Source organism: Pyxicephalus adspersus, chromosome 4, assembly GCF_032062135.1.
Source record: "Pyxicephalus adspersus chromosome 4, UCB_Pads_2.0, whole genome shotgun sequence".
Taxonomy (NCBI): domain Eukaryota; kingdom Metazoa; phylum Chordata; class Amphibia; order Anura; family Pyxicephalidae; genus Pyxicephalus; species Pyxicephalus adspersus.
The window spans coordinates 110049506-110066843 of record NC_092861.1 but is presented as its reverse complement, the minus strand read 5'-3'; the positions used below and the strand labels follow the sequence as shown (position 1 = coordinate 110066843).

General features: G+C 36.8%; 1 pseudogene; it reads right to left on the bottom strand.

The window, feature by feature from the left end:
- Positions 1-180: 180 nt before the first annotated feature.
- The window catches only part of LOC140329157 (sulfotransferase 6B1-like), a 25949-nt pseudogene continuing 8791 nt past the window's right edge, over positions 181-17338 (bottom strand).

The window sequence follows — 17338 nt, the reverse complement described above, 5'->3', positions numbered from 1 at the left end:
AAAATGGGAATAGTTTATTTTAGTAGGGGCATATTAATATATTTGTAGGTGCAGATTAATATTATTTAAAATATAGGAGCAGATTAGAGGGTTATGAGGGGGTGCTGAGAAGTTCCTTGCTTTGCCTTCTTCCAGATGAAATAGAAAAATAGTGTGGGGTATATGACAGCCTAATATCTTAGTTTGTAAGTGCTTAAAACTGTTTTTTCTTTTAGTGAGAAGCTGTGATGGCAGAGGCACAAGCAAGTTTCACGTCGTTGGAGTTACGGGCGGTCATGAAGTTTTTGTTTTTCCAGGGAAAGGAAGGACACTTCCCCCCCAGTGTTTGTGACATCTCAGTTACATACTAAGATATTAAGCTGTCATATGCCCCCACACTCATTTTTCAATTTCATCTGGAAGGGGGCAAAGCCTGTAACTTCTCAGCACCCCCTCGTAAGCTAAGCAGTAATATAAGGCTATGTTCATACATCAGGTGTACACTTCATACCTCATACTTCAGGCGTTTATAAGTGGCTTTGCCTCTTAGAAATATTTTCAAAAACAGATAACATTGGACTGAATAGTACCATTCATTAGCCTTAATTTGACGATCAGAAGGAAGTGGCAGGGTTTCTTGCTTTTTTTGGGGGGGACTTAATAATCATCCTGGGGCGGTTTGCCACCTTAGCCACCTTCACAGACCTTAATGGAAACTGTCTACAAATGCATAAAAAGGCTTGTACAGGTATGGAGGTTGGTTAAAGTAGTGATAATTCTTCCAGTCTCTACATGCCAGCACTAACAACCTCACCCTAAGCAGCACTAATACTCATGTTACTAGTTATATAGCTCAGATTTGTATGTTGGTTTCCAGAAAGTGGGCATTAGAAACCAAAGGCATATTTCCTCAATATATAGTAAGTAAGTAAGTTTAATAAGTAAGACTCTTCCTAATGTACAAGAATACTATCATCCACATCTAACAAGGGTTCCTATTGCTGACCATAAATTATTTTTGTGCAGTCAAGCAGCGTAAGAATAACACAGCAACCCCCCATCATGCATCCAAAAGGCACACCAACCCATATGCCTGTTTACATTCAGCACATTTCCACATTAGAAAGCAAACTTATCATTGATAGATATAGTAATTCAAATAGGGAATGTTGGGCTGAGTAAAAATCTGTACACAATCTCAATACCCAAAATCAATATTTTACCTGACGGCATGAGTAGAAATGGAGTGCCTCTGATAACATTATGGCTTTGTGAAATAAATAAATTCTTATCTACCAATAGATCTTCAATTTACTCCAGTATTTTATGTTTGTCAAACTAGACAACAAGCAGATGGAACCTATTATTATCTGTTAAAGATTTGAAAAACTATATCTGGGGTTTATGTACTGGTAAAGATAAAATGCAGATAAAAAAAGAAAAATCCCCTGTCAAATTGATACCACATTTTTTTAATCTAAGATTTGAAATGTTACAAACTAATAGGGAGGGCGGAGGTTAATAATGGTGTTCAAAGATGATTCAAAAACACAATTGTATTTAAAACATTTATAAGTACTAATGCATTCATAGCAAAATATATAGATTGAAAATCTCAGTACATATGATTATATGTGTTATTTAAATCGGGCATCAAAATATATTTACTGCATCTTTTTCATATACCAATTAAGTAAATTCTATAAGCTGTTAAATCTGGTGTGATGGCAGTTACATATTGCTTGATTCATTTCAGACATGTCTAGAGTTTGCAGTATTTGGTATAGTTCAGCAAATCTCCCAGTTTTGTCCCAGCAAGATGTTGTTGGAATATTTCATCCACATCTTTGCTCTGATCTTCAGTGAAGAGGCTCTTCCAGTCTCCAACTTGTCCTGTTAAAAAACAAAAATAATCTCACGATGAAAAAGCATGACAAATTGACATTTGGAATTAAAGAAAGCTAGGTATTGTAATGCGCCTGGGCACACAAACCACAACCAACTCCAGATACCCTTAAATCAGGCTTTATTCAAAATCATACAGCACAGCAAGGGTTAAGTCCAATAAAGCGAAGTACAGGAGGATAAGGCAAATGCAGGTCAAGAACAATCCGAGGTCAGGGCAGGCAGCAAGCAGAATGGTCAGTAACAATCCGAGGTCAGGGCTGGCAGAGTTCAAGCAAGGTGAGTTTCAGACCAGGTCACTAAGGTAATGACAAACAGATAAACTTTAAACCACATAAAGACACACCCAAGCACACTGTGTAACAGAGGCTATATCGGGCAATGGTGTACAGGACAGGCTCTCCTTAAATGGCCAGGATGACCAATGACCTTGCGCCATCTGGCACCATCTGATAGGAGACTAGGTAAATCCCCTGCGGCTGATTGGCCGCAGGGAATTCAAACTAACTATGTCCCGCCCCGGAGCCACGCCCTCGGGGGGTACAAGAGGGACGCATGGTGACACGCGCACCTCTTCCCACAGCACCCCTAGGACGTGCACTACTTTGCACTTGCAAAGGAGTGCTGAGAGCAGGAATATCATTAACCACATCTAAAGGAATGCAAGGGCTGCTGCCTGGCTGAACAGTAGTTTGGCCAGGACGGATCCCTCCGCCTGCAGAGACAGACAAGCTGCGAGCAGAGCAGCAGCCTCGGCCATGCTGCCTGTTACAGCGGCGTCTCCCTCTTTGGCTGGGAACCCCAGGGACACCGCGGGCTCGCAGGACGGGTAAGTTCCTTACAGGTATCCCTTTGTAGAATTAAGACAGCTTGTAGTTAGTGATGATTGAAATGTTCTGATCTTTTTAATTCTGAAATTAGTCAGAGCTATTTTGACTTTGGATTCAAACTCTGAGTTCTGTTCTGACAATACTAAAGGTGTCATTGACCAGTATAGTAGGTCTCCGACAGGCTATAATGGCTGTCATCGTCTGGCAGCTGGGTTGGTTGAAAAATGACAGGAGCTTAGCTAAGCAGAGCTGCAGTCATTGGGCCAGATTTATTAAAGCTCCCCAAGGCTGGAGAAGATACACTTTTATCAGTGAAGCTGGATTCCTTCAAATTCATTTGCTTTTTTCTAGAAAATGTTTTGAATTCTCCAGATCCATTCTGGATCACCCAGCTTCACTGCTGAAAGTGTATCTTCTCCAGTCTAGGAGAGCTTTAATAAACCAGACCCATTGTGTTTAACAAATCCAGCAAGGAGGCAACAGGGGACACATGTCCCTGGATGATTTTTCGCTGGATTGGCTAAACCAAGACAGAAGCTACAGCAATCTAAGCACAGCCCCTTGTGTTCAGAACAATACACAATGGTAGAAACTAATTTTATATTAGAATCCAGGGGATTTAGTTATCCTCCAATCAAATGGTGCCAAGTGGCGCAAGGTCATTGGGCACTCTGGCCATTTAGGGAAAACCTGTCCTTAACACCATTGCCCGCTATAAGCCTTTGTGTGTACAGTGTGCTTGGGTGTTGTCTCTGTGTTGGTTCATATTAACCTGTTGTCGTTACCAATAGCAACTCTGTCTAATACCTGATTCTGCTCTGAACTCTGCCTGCCCTGACCTTGGATTGTTTGTGACCACTTTTGCCTGCTGCCTGCCCTGACCTCGGATTGTTCCTGATCTGCCTCTGCTTTACCCTTCTGTACCACGGTTATCGGATTTATCATCTGTGAATAACCCTTGTCTTGTTTTATGCCAACAATAAAGCATGATAAAAGGATTCTTGGACTTGGCTGTGGTTTGTGTGCCCAGGGGCATTACAATTTAGGATTCTTTTTACCTTTTCTGAAGAAAGCATCACAAATTTTCCATGTGTATTTTCAGAATTATCTTTCATAGATGTAAAAGACGTTCGACTTTGTATCACACAAATTTGTTCTTCTGTCAATGGAAGTCTATAAAATTCTGATATTTTCTTAAGTTGTCCTGGAAAGTCCTGCAAGTGAAAATAATCAGGTGTTTGTAACAAGGGAGATTAGTTTAAATTTCCCGAAAAAATAGAAATGCTCGTCTACGTCTTTGGTTCAACTTCCCATTTATAAATAAAGGGCAATCCATCCATCACAGAGTACTGTGACTGATAGAATTTCTGTTTTGCTAGACATTACTGCTTTTAGATATGGTGCTATAGTTACAATCGTAAATCTTTTAGTTACAAAGACACAATTCTGTTAAGTTAACCAATATTTCTGAATCTGCACAACAGATTTTTTAATTTGCATAGAGCACCCTGGGGTTTGTTGTTTCCAACATGAGCGGGGTTTGAGATTGTGTGTTTGATGGCTATTCACATATTCACACATGTTAATAGAGATGTTATATTTGTTATTTAACTTAAGCAGTGTTTCTTAACCAGAGTTCCTTCAGAGGGTGCTGGGTATCCTTGAGCAATAAGCAGACTGTGACTCTCAGGTCAGTGGTATAGATACCAATAATCTTGCTATCTGTGAGGGTGACATTCTTCCTATTGACCAGCAATGTGGGAGGCATTCTTCCCACTGACCACCATACTGATGTACTGTGAGTTGTGGATTTAGTATTCATAGCATGGGTTCCCTGAATATCTGAAGAGTTTTCAAGGGTTCCCCCATGTTAAAGTGAAGAAACACTGCCCTTGAGGCAGTTTTCTTTCTTTTTACATTGTTACTTTTATTGAATTTTGTGAGGATGTGACTTACTTTAAAGCAACAAATACCAATATAAAATCTGGACTTACAGTTTTCATGTCTTCAAATGTAACCGCCATCACATTGTCTTCATCAATGTGCTTGTTCCACTCAGCTACATAATCAAAATATGATCCATAACAAACTAAAACACAGAAGATGTGTAAATACATGCAACAAAATGTAAAATGTATTTCTTTATATTATATAATGTATTTTAAATCCCAATTTTTACTGTCAGTATAAAAGAAAAAACTACAAATATTAAAGAAAAAATGTTGTAGACCAAAGACAGCATTCTATTGATTTCATGGGTATTATAATTATTCTAGTTTTAAGTATCCAATGTTCACTTTCTATTTTTATTTCTTTAATTACTTAATTGCCTGATATTGTATATCCTTTAGCACATTCTGCACTTAATAGCTCTAAGTTTTTAAATTATTGTTTTTATTTGTTACATTCATGCATTTTAGTAGATACAAATCTCCAATGTGAAGCAAAAATAAAACTGAGTGAAACAAAGATTTTACTAATATTGGAAGGTCAATAGGAAATATTAGCAATAAACATTTAACTTGATATCAATTTGCCTTGGATTACCACCATTCATCAAACAACCAGCCTTGTGTAACACTTGTAAATAATAACTTTTACCTATTCCTATGTTTTATTTCAAAAGATTTCATTAACTTAAATGTGTTGTGTAGTTTAGAGTTTAAACAAAAAGCCACCAGAAGCCAGGGAGTTGGTTATTTGACAAAACCCAAATAGTACTACTTTCTGCTGTGTTTTTGGTTTAAGTCCGCTTTAATAATTTTAAATGTCAAAGGAAAAAATCATATATTTCATCAGAGGGAAGAAACAAAGACGAAAGGAAGTGTGTTCATTACTAGGAAAGGAAAAGGAAGGTTCTCTTATACAGAAATATTCAACTAATAATGGCAATCCAAGGATCCCAAGTTATATAGAAAGTAGATAGTTTGTTATTAAGCTAATTAATTTGTCATTCATTATATTCCAATTACATTTTTTCTTAGTAAAATAAACAGGGATAAATTATGCCTTATGATGTGGCATGCAAATGGGCAGAAAAGTTTCCATTTAAAAATATATAATTAAGTAACATATGCTACAGCCCTGCATTTTTATGAAGCAAAATGCATATGTTCTGCAAGTATTTGTTTCTCAAAAGAAAAAAAAAGAGAAATTAAGTGAGATGTATTTTTATTATTAAATTAAAAATATGTTAGACTAAATACCATTCCCATGTATAAAATCTGTAAAAAATACATTCCAAGATGTGTATGTGGGAAGTGCAGGCAAGGTTTTATAAAAATTGAAATAGGAGATGGCTGTATCTTTTGGGTTGCGGATAACCAACAATATCTGTAAGAAAAAAATAATGTTAGTTTAGCCTATTCAGCTAACACAAAAAAAACAGTGAACAAACAAATAAATAATAATAATATATTGCACCTTTAAATTATCTACTATTTAAAGTCATTTTGCATATTATGTATCTGTTGTAACTGAAATACATGTATAATTGATAATCAATAGGGCACAACAAGTAACAATGTTAATACCTAAATAAGAATTTGTTAAGCAAAATACATTTAAGGAGAGTGGTTTAATGATGAAAATATTTTTTATAATTTCTTAGAGGAACAGTGATTGTTACAAACACAGGAATGCCTGATGTTTGATGTTGATATTTGTGCTATACCTGAATTGACTCTGCACTATGGGCCTGATTTATGAAAGCTCTCCAAGGCTGGAACGGATATACTTTCAGTGAACCTGGATGATCCAGCAAACCTGGAATGGATTTCTTAAGTCATTTGCTATTTTCTTAGCAAATGTTTTCAATCCTGGACCAGATCCATTGCAGGTAGGCTGGATCATCCATTGTATGTTCTCCCTCCGTGGAAAGCTTTCATAAATCAGGCCCCATATATCTAGGATGTCCTAGAAACAATATTGAAGATATCTGTTGCACCATTTATTCGGTCTGGCCAAAGCCCATAATGGAAACAAATTCCCTCAACCTACACTTGCCAAATGAATGATATTATATCCATGAAGGATCTGATGGCCTATTCTCATGGAGGAAATGAAATAACTGTCTCCTATTGGAGGCATGGACTGGCATGGCCCAGTGGGAGAGAAGTCTTTTCACTCTTGAAGTCCTGGACCTACATATAGCTTTCCCCTTTTTCCCACTTGTTATTTACTGCATCAACCCTTTTGTTTTAGACCTCCAATTATTACACTGATTTTATAGCATTTTATTGTTATTATTACACAGTATTTATTTAGTACTGACATATTTTGCAGCACTTTACAAAGTCCATAGCTGTCCCTCAAAGGAGCTCTCAATCTAATGTACCTACCATAGTGATATGTCTTTAATACAGTCTAAGGTCAATTTTGGGGGAAGCCAAATAACCTAACTGCATGTTTTTGGAATGTGGGAGGAAACCAGAGTACCCCAAGGAAATCCATGCAAACACAGAGAGAACCTGCAAACTCCATGCAGATAGTGTCCCAGCGGAGATTCGAACCTGGTACTGCAAAGGGAAGAGTGCTAATCACTGAGCCACCGTGCTTTTTTCTTTGCTGTTAAATCTCCAATGAGGGCAATGTCTCATCACTTCTTGTCTTGCACTAATGTGTTACTGTATACCTTAGCTAGGTTACCACCAAAAAAACACACACACACACATGGATGCTGTTTTACTCTTTAGTAAATTGTACCTATGAAATTCTTTTTTCTTCTGGTCTGAAGCCAGCACAGCACTAAATTATTTATTTAAGAATAAAGAAGCAGGGCATTTGAGAAAACAAATTTTATTAACGTCAACGTAGACAAGTGAAACACTTATGAAAGGAAAACTTTGATAATAAAGGCTAATCATACCACTAATACTGGTGTAAAATATTTTGTAGGTCAGGATGTCAATTCTTTACTGCTTGACATAATTAGTGTTATTTTAAATAATACTGCTGCCTGAATACAGGTACATGAATATCACTTACCTTAGCCTTCTTTTTAAAGAAAGACTTTGGTATCATTTGAAAAGGCAAATAAGATGAAATGATTCTTGGTGGAGGTCGTTCTTTAAGTTTCTAAAAAGACCAAAATAATGCTTTGAATTGGTGATCAGATGGTATTTTATCTTTGCATTACTGGTAATATAATAGTAATAAAATAAGGGGGCCCTGCGTCTGTCCAATAATAAACTAATATTGGACTTCTTTCAAACAACCTACAACTGATTTTTTTACTAGCTGAAATCAACAGTGAAAGGAGGTTGATCTCCTACCCACTGAACAGACTAAAGACAATAGGAAAAAAAACTCTACTGGATGGGTAAGTCAAACAGCAGCGTAGGGTTGGACTTTAAAGAGTGAAGTGAGTTACATCTTTACTAAGTCAGAACAAGGTTCTGATATGGCCATACTGATGGGTGTCACCTCTTCCTCGCTAAAGCGCAGGCATCTTTCTCCTGAGCCTGCAGGCAGTTCTGAGCCTGGCCGTGCCTACTCTTCCGGATTTTATTAGTATCGCCCCTATTCCAGCTAATCTGGACATAGCTTCTTACTTGCCATTGGCTAGCTCAGACACAGAACTCTCCACTAGTGCTAAGCCCCCTAGCTCTGCTGAGCATTTCCTATACACCTGTCTGGTAATTCAGTGCTCTCCAAGTACAGCTCCTGTTTTAACCCCTTGTCACTCAGTCTGCTGTTTTCTTACCTGTGCTCTTGTGCTGTTCCAGTGTTCCCCTGTGTTTGCAATGACCCCGGTGTCCCCCTTGCCTCCTCTTCCCCTGTGTGTCTGGTTAGTCCTGTATCACCTGTGCCTCCTGTTGCTTTCTTTGTCTCCTGTGTTCCCCTGTGTCACTGGTGTCTATTTCCTGGATTTTTGGTTCTTGACCCCTCGTTTCGTTTCTAACGTTTCTTGTTTTCTGCTTGCATCAACCTCAGCCTTCCTTGACAATTCTCCTGCCTATTGATTCGGTACTCTATTCTACCCACCCTGGTGTGCCAAGGACAGCAACCTGGCAGCAGCCTGCAGCCCAACATCCCTACCACTAGAGGCTCTGGACAAGACCAGGCTGCTGCTTACATTCTGCACCCAATCCCTTTTCAGGGCTCACATAACTATTATGCAAGCCATAGTGCCCGCTAGAGACTCTGTCCCTCCAAGCGTGACATTAGGCACCCTACATAACAGGTGTTTGAGAAGTCCAGGAAAAATCTCAGTACAGTTATATTTGGGGATATCATTGGCATAAATTATTATCTTTTTATGATATTTTAGTATAGCAATAATGCTTTAATTCACTGACTACTTAAAGTGCTCTTCTGTGAGCAATCTGCAAAAATTCATACTTTCTATTTAGACATTTCTTCTTTGTTTACCATTTCTAAATTAAATATGTAACTATAAATAATTAATCACTGCATAAGTATCCTTTTTTGTTATATACAAACCTGTAGCAGTTGTGGATTTCCATACTCAAGTACTGGTTGGTCTAACAGTGTTTCCTGATTTTTCGTTAAGCTTACCATTTCATATATTATTTGGATTACCCAGTTGGTACCTGAAGTAAATAAAATAAAAGCATATACATACATGGTTATTTGGCATTTTGTTGCACTGCAATTCTAAACCACATTTCCAAACCCTACAACATAAAAATAGAATATATACTTTAAAATCCCTCTCTCTTTTATTTCTATTACAGTAAAGGCATGGCCCAGCTTACATTTCTAACTGCAACAAAAAAATATTATTTGGCTGGATTTAGATTTTAAGCATGATCCAAAGTTAAGACAACATAAAATAAAAGAATTAATGTTACATAACCCTTCTCTGGTTTCAAGTGACCTATACCGTATTCCATTACCAAATCGGTAACATAATCTTGTATTTGACACCTACAGTTATTAAGATTAAGATTACTTTCCATCTCACAGCTGTTCCCATCACCTTTTTCCTCCTCTTCCCACATTCTCATACACATTATGAAGCAATTTACAAATAGCAAAATAAATAGGAAATGTCATAAAATGAGACATTTGCTTTTATTTTCAGTGGTGTTTTGAAGGTTTGGGCTTATGATAGCTACATCGCTGCATACTTTTGTATTGGCTTGTGAAAGCATTTGATTAATGATGGAAATATTGTGATTTAGGGGGTAACTTTTAAGGGGGTATCTTTGGGTGTTTACTGTGAAGTGCTTTTCCTTTATTTAGACTGTCTTATAATGGGAATTCAGAAAGATTTGGCTTAGAAGGTTATATTGCACTAATTTAGTTGATTTGGTAAATGTGGTATACATTTATATTACATTTATTTTTGATTGGACAAGGGATTAACAAATGTTAGGAAGGGATGGTCATTTCACCTAACATGGTGGTTTAGTAGTTAGTAAAAAAAATGTATATTATTTTCAATTTATAATAATGTATAATTGTTAGTGCTCCAATTGATAACTACACAATCACATTAAATCTAAAAACAAGACGTTTAATACAAATGTATTGACAAAACCTACCGATGGGAAACCTACAATATCCTATTACTTTTTAGCTGAGAAAAAAAGATATTTCAACCTTAGAAATACTGTGGAGGACATCACAAAACCTCTTTAGTCCAAGAACAGCCACACTGCTCTTACATACATCCAATAAAATAGTGTGATATACATATTCTGCAACTTTTCCTTTTTTGGAATTCATTCTCTAAAATATATATTGGGGCTTGGATTATAGCCTTCATTACCTATTGTTAATATTTTATAAGTATTGCCCCCAAAGATATGAAAAGTTTATGTTTTTCCAACCATTTATACTAGTATTATATATATATTTTTAAGCATTATCCAAAATTAGGACAACATAAAACAAAAGAATTAATCTTGCATATCCCAACTATGATTTCAAGTGGACCTATACTATTTTAAATATATATATATATATGTTTCATGAATACTTCCAACACTTAATGCCCTAAGTCTCCTTACCAGAGGCTTTAGAAATGGTAACTTCTGATGTATTTTGCATTAGGAATCCATTAAAAAAAAACACAAGTACTTACACGTAACATGAGGTGGCTACACTTCAGCCTTACTGTAACGTTTGGAATCTTTAAGACTGTCTGACTATGTCAGACCCATTTAACAACTTTTTCTTTTGACAAAAGCAGTGAACCTTTTCACTTGTTATATAGAAACACATATATTCTGATATGTAAAAACATATAAATACATTCCATCTCACTGATCAACTTTTTCTCTGATAACCATTCTTCATTAAATTCTATTACCGTTTATCATAGACCCTTCTTATGTGGGCAAGCAAATTACTTAGAAGCAAATTACCTACAAAGAATATAAGTCTGCTAATATGTATTCAGTGTTTAGACTGGTTTGGTCCTGGAAGTTAACATTAAAATATAAAATCATATAGTTTTTTTTAGAAAATCCACTCACCACATTTAGGATAGCTCACAATCAATAAATCATCATCCATGGCTTCAAATGTTTCCAGCGCATCTAAAGTTTCCTTCCAGCAAACAGTGCTGGGGTACAGAATCCCGTTATAATTAAACAGTAAATCCTCAGCAGAAGTTTTGGTGACTGTTTTCAACATGCCCATCAATAGCTCTCTGTCTTTTTTTTCTTTAGATTGAGCCATGTCTAACTTAAGTAAATACAACATGGACTGGTCAGTTCTTATACAGCTACTTGTCTATATAAGCAAACAACATTTAATTTCATTTGCCAAAAATGCTAATGGTTTTGCAAGGTAATACAATTCCTGGATAAAACCTGGGTGTTACTTTTAATGATGAAATCTTATCGCATTATACACCAAATTACCTATATTATATCTGTGTGAAAACACTAATTCTCACAAGCAAGGTAATTCACAAACACATCCATTTCCAGTTCTGGAGGAAAAGGGTCTAATTAAAAATAAGACCTTGAGTAGGAATGTGTTGGATGGTCTTCATTAATCGCCTTGCAACTTGTGTTATCTGATCCTGCTGCCTGCCAACCCATTGCACACCTAAGACAAAAACAAATGGTGTTAAGTTCTATCTCACTCCTAATAACAAAGTTAAATAGGTATAATAGTTTAAAGTAAAGGTAGTCCCCCAGCCCTTTCAATAGTGAAAAATGGACAAACAGAAAAAAGAGGGATTTTTAGCATACAAACAAGTTAACTGAATGAATACATACATAGCATAGGGTCCCCTGAAGACTTCAAAGATGTTTTAAGGGGTTCCCCTATGTTGTAAAGGTTGAAAAACAGGTATAGCAGATATGTTTTGATCTCCTCCCTATCCTTTGGGGTTTGGTACCATCCAGCAGTTTCCACTGAGTACCAATTATGGTTATAACCTCGCATACTCTTGAGCAAGCATTTGAATCATCAGTACCAAAGACTGCAAGCCTATGAGGGGCTATACACTGCTCATTATTGGGTTGATTTAGGTATAAATTATTTCAGCTATTCCAAAGTGTTTTCAGTTCTCTTTTCTAATAGTTTTTTATTCAAGTCAATTCCCAGTATTGAAAGTCACTTATGTAACCCACTGAGGTTTAGATAAATGGCTCCCTAGTACTCCTCTGTATGTTGTGGGGCTAATTCAACTTGTTTAGGGGTCAGGGGGTAAAACATTTTTGTGAGTCAAAATGTATAATTGTGGATGTCATGAAATGTTAAATTTGTGTGTGTGTTTTGCTATTGGTATGCAGACAAAAGATTGTTGTTGGTGTAATAAAATCATAAATTTAGAATAAACCTTGTTTCAGCTAGCCAAAAAATTGCCTGCTTGCAAATTTTGATTGCAGTGGTGTATAAGGAGTTGAAAAGATTTGAATATAGAATGTTCTATTATAATATATAAACACATCTAAGCACCATACCATAGGGATGTACCTGGAGGGTCCAAATAGGCAGCTATGTGAGTGATTTGCACTGCTTGGTAAAAGCTACTAATTTGGAAAAACATTGGAATGGCACTTTATTAGATTACTTTAGTAATTTGCTAGCAATAATACTTAAGCAATCACAATATACAATATGCAATTATATAACACTCTATCCTAAAATCAAAAATAAAAAAAGGTTTTGGTTTTAAATATTATTTATATATTATTGTCCTGTACATACTTACCTTGGCCAGGGGCTAACATTATAGGGGCTAACATTATAGCTGAAATGAACGTTTCCTTATAACAATTCTAGATTATTTGTGTTCCAAGAACTTTGGTTCTGCACTAACATGACTGTGACAGTTAACATTGCCTTTATATTAATGCCTTGTATTTATAGACTGTTGATATATTACACAAAGTTTTGGAAAATCCATAGCCATGTCACTAACTTTCTATGAGAGGAGCTTACAATCTAATGTCCTTGCCATAGTCAATATGTCATTAACATAGTCTATGGTCAATTTGTTGGGGAAGCCAATTAATCTATAGTATGTTTATGGGATGTGGAAGGAAGCTCATAAAACACAACGAGAACATAAGCCACCATAGGTACACACTTTATGTTTTCTTTTAGCCCACTGGTCCTTTATTAATTTCCTTGTTATGCCCCGCTAGATTTCTAGATAAAACGTTATTCCCCACCTGTTTGTACTGATGGTAGGTATAGGATCATTACAACAAAATGTATTGGCCCAACATTTTTGTCTTGATCCAATCCCTACTCTTTCAGCCAAGGAGTAAAACCAATGACTCCTCAACCATTAGGAAGGCCAATTTCTGTTCCAGTATGACAGCCCCTGTGTACAAAGCCAGGTCAATAAATAATCCATAATGGTTTGCCAGGTTTGTTGTAAAGGAACAAAAGTGGCCTAAACAGAGCTTTTATATCAAGCCTTTTGAACACCTTTGAGATGAACTGGAATATCAGTTTTGGGCCAGGTCTTATCACCCAACAACAATACCAGACCTCTGTGGAGACACACTCCATAATACTGTAGAAGCCTTCTAAGAAGAGTGGCAGCTGCTGTATCTACAAAGGCGGGGACCTTTGTATTCCAAGTCAGACCTCAAATTTTGGTATGTGGAGTCCAACATGGCTGACAGGTGTCCGCAAACTATTGGTCATATAGTGTATTCTTAACATCAAATCCATGGAGTCTATTTTATAAATGTTTTCACACAAACATAATGCAACTTTTTCAGATGATTTGCATGGCATTTTTTTCTAATTTGATTCAACTAGAAATATATGTAAATCATAGGTTAAAGTTATGTGAATCTTGTATCAAAACTATTATAAATGGGCTCAATATGCTTTATCACCTGGTGTCTTAAAAACTACCAGGATTGAATGTGACTTCATGGAAGATAGACACAGCACATTCACAGTCACCTTTTTTCCCATAGAAAATGCCTCTTCTCCACACATGAACCAATCCAGCTTTGCTATTCAGGAACTGCAGGAACTGATTTCCGATCAAATGCAGGTACTTATGTTGCTTTCAACAAAAAAATACATTTATTATGTAATAATGATTGCACATTATGTTGTGTTTTTTATTTTCTTAAAATCTTTCTTAAAATTTTCTTTCTATGAACCTACATATTCTAAAAGGATTCTGCATACAAACCTACAACATTTGATGCACTTCTTCTGCTCTCAACCAGGTCAAGAACTGAAAACTTTACATAAGGCTATAAGGACACCAGCCAACATTTGTTGTGCAACAGTTCCATTCACAAAGAAACAAACACAATACACAAACATAGCTGACAGAAAGCAAATATAAAAACCTTATGACACTTGGGACACGGTTGTTTTGTTTCTGTTCAGTTCTATTTTACTAGACTTTAAGTAGTGGTAACATCTTCCACTCATCCCTGTGGATGAATGGATCTGCCATTGAGACACATTGGGGTACAGGGGCAGACAATGACATGCATACATCGATGCATTTCTGTGTTCTTTTGATTGCTGTCTCTGCTGGTGTTTAGCTTTGACATATTTGCATAAGCAGCCTATTCATTCATGAAGGTGAATAGGGCTCATGGCTGTCATGGCTGCCTAAAACCCTGGTTTTCTGCAGGAAAAAATAATCAGCATGCATCCTTTAGGCTGGGTCTACACGGACTCTTTCCCCAGCGTTTAATCTGAGGATTTAAAAGCCCATGTTTGAAATTTTAGGTGTTTTAAAGCTTGCCTTTAAACCACTGGAAAGCGCTGGAAAATGTCTATGCAGCGTTTTGCCACGTTTTTACTGCGATTATACTTTCAAGCATTTATAAATGCTGGGAAACGCCCCTATTAAAATCAATGGACACATTTACCCAAATTTGCCTGAGTTAACCTCACGTATTAATTTTTAAAACATTGCAAGGAGCGTTATCTATAATGTTCGAAATTGTGCCTCAAAGAAATGCACTGGTGTAGATTAGCCTATTCGAATGCATGGGAATTTCGAAGATGGGCTTTTAAAGCCCCAGATTAAACGCCATGGAAAACGTCCGTGTAGACTAAGCCTTACTTGGCAGGGTATATACTCTTCTCTGTGTCCCTCACTTTATTCCTTGTGTTACATATTATAAATTACTGCATTTTGCCCTCCACACTTTGCAGAGTGCTACAAAACATACAATATTTAGTATAAATAAATCTCTATCAGTGTGCAAGTGCACATTCGGATATATAGATGGGTATAATTGTGGTGGATGTGGGCCCCTTTTAACCAATAATTGCCAATATGACCAATAACCATAGAACGCACAGTCCACCGAAAAGATGAAAATTCAACAGTAAAAGCAAGAAATTAGATTTTACAGGATCTTGCAAGAATCTCACCTACAGATTGCAAACTTTTAAATAACTTTCCGTCGTACATTGCCATCTAGTGATTATTTGAAAAACTGTGTTTTATTTTACATGTGCACACTAAGGGCCATTTTGAGACTTCTATAAACTTTAGACTTCTGCTTTCTACCACAGGCTCAGATGCCCTCTTATTTTTGCATGTGTTTGCACAAAGCTGTGGTTAAGGTGGATTACAGTGCGGTTCCAGAAAGGGACAGGTCACTTCTGGACGCATAGTTGCTTTTCCTTGTCTGGAGGAAGAACCGCACCTAAATCAAACACTCAGTCGCACAACAAAGAGGTTACCAGTTGCTATAGATAATATTATTTTCAACTGCAAGTCTGAAAGAAGCCTAATACTGTAATGGGCATTTTTGATCCACACAGTTATCTACCCCTAGTGCTCATTTTCAACTGTTTTGAGTTGATAGCATTTTTCACAGATATTTGCTAAAGAGGTTGGAATCCATTCTTCTTCTGCCCTTCTTCAGCCACTTCCTTCCTACATGCACATACACACTATTCCCTTAGGCTTGCTTCATAATAGTAACAACAGTGGCCCATGCATGCACAATCTAAGTTGACAAAGCCAACTCCAGGAGTAAATGAGACAGGATGACAACACAAGAGCACAGCTTGGAGGCAGATGGACCTTCATGGGAGGATTATTCTGTAGTGATCTAATGAAAAGTTTTCAAAGGATGGAACATTTCAAACATTAAAAAAAAATAAAAGTTTAAAAAAACATGTTTGAGTTTAGAGGTACATTAGGTGTTGAAATGTGGTTTCTGCAGTCACTGTTGCACTGGAAGCCATTAGCAGCTGTAAGTAACCAAACCACACAGAAACAGCAAAGACAAGTCTATAATATATAACTCAGTGGCACAGTCTCAAGCTACACATTTTGTTTTAAATTTCATTTAAATCCTGGGGTTTTATATAGGTCTTGGCTTTTATCCAAACTAAAATGAAAGTGCATGTATAGTCAAAACTTGTTATATTTTGGATAGAAAAGGGGAGGGTTTAAACCACAGTTATTTTTGCTGCTTGCGTACCAATTGGGAAATTACCATTCAGTTCTTGTCCCAGAGAACCAACAAGAACCTCTCCAAGTTAGAATAATTCTATTTAATATAGTCATTATCAGAAGAGGTGTCACCATAGGGAGATTTCCTCTGTCCTCCCTCTGAGAACAACTGCAATATGCTGGTTTTACACAGATATACACTGCACAAAGTCTGGCATCTGTTAAATTATCAAATGGCAGAACTACTAGAAGACTCTGGGGGACACTAGTATTTGGGAGCTGAATGTCAGGGTTGGGGGAGTAGCTAAATGTCAGTTTTGACAAAATACAAGACCCAATACACAGGTTCAGAACCAGTTAGAATGGTAGGTTCAGTACCAGCTCCTGTGAGAGAGACAGACATCCAGATATTAAACTGGGTTTCAAATCCAGTTGACAATTTAAATCCAGTGGAAGCAGTTAGCAGCTGTAAGAAAACAAACCAAACAGAAACAGCAAAGACAAGACTAGGGTTGCTCGGACCTTCGCCCCTTTCTTACACTTATCCCTTTTACACCAAACAATCACTCCCAAACTTACCAGCCATTACCCCCCTCACACCTTTTAGCCCCCAAAAAACACACTGACACCTCACTGGACTTAGAATGGCTGGCAAGCAGCAGTTTATTTAACAAATAAATAAAACTACTTTTAAATAAACAACAATAAATAAAACCAACATTTAACCACCTGAGCGTTACACTGAGGTCTAGATTTCTGTACCAAAAGCGTTACAGGTTTTCATGAA